The 511-nt window shown below is 44.6% G+C and overlaps 1 long non-coding RNA gene across 1 annotated transcript in view; it reads left to right on the top strand.

Moving 5' to 3' along the window:
* LOC108445499 overlaps window positions 1–511 on the top strand; it is a 26006-nt gene that overhangs the window by 277 nt on the left and 25218 nt on the right. The window lies entirely within an intron of this gene.

Raw genomic sequence — 511 nt, 5'->3', positions numbered from 1 at the left:
CATTTGATTATCAGAGAAGCGACCAATTCAAACACTGTGGTCACAGTCCTTTTTGGCTGATGAGGCAAAAAGACCCATTCTAGGATATGCAAAGGATCAGGCCATTGTGCATTCCACTGGCCAATGATACCTATAGGATGGACGTCAGGAATAGTAATGAAAACAGTGATAGCAATGGAGGGATCCACTCGATAAACCTGAGGAGCGGAAACGGACCTCTTGCAGCACTCATCGCACTTCTGGAGTCAATTCCCGAGGTGAATTCAGATCGGGGTCCCCTTTTAATGTATTAAAAAGCGGGGAAATTTGCTTCGCAGTTAGACCTAAATAATGTCATAACCAATTGATGACACCCAGCAGCTTCTGAGCATCATTCAAGGTTTTAATCGAATCCGGGAATCGCACCTCTTGGCGCTGGATAGTTTGGTCCAAAATTTTCACTCCTAAATATTTCCAAGGAGGATGCTGTTGAACTTTCTCCGGAGCTACCTCTAATCCATAGGCATGCAGA

The sequence above is a fragment of the Corvus brachyrhynchos genome, unplaced genomic scaffold (assembly GCF_000691975.1).
Source record: "Corvus brachyrhynchos isolate BGI_N302 unplaced genomic scaffold, ASM69197v1 scaffold383, whole genome shotgun sequence".
Lineage (NCBI taxonomy): Eukaryota > Metazoa > Chordata > Aves > Passeriformes > Corvidae > Corvus > Corvus brachyrhynchos.
Note: the sequence above shows the minus strand (reverse complement) of the source record. Positions and strands in the feature narration are given on the sequence as shown.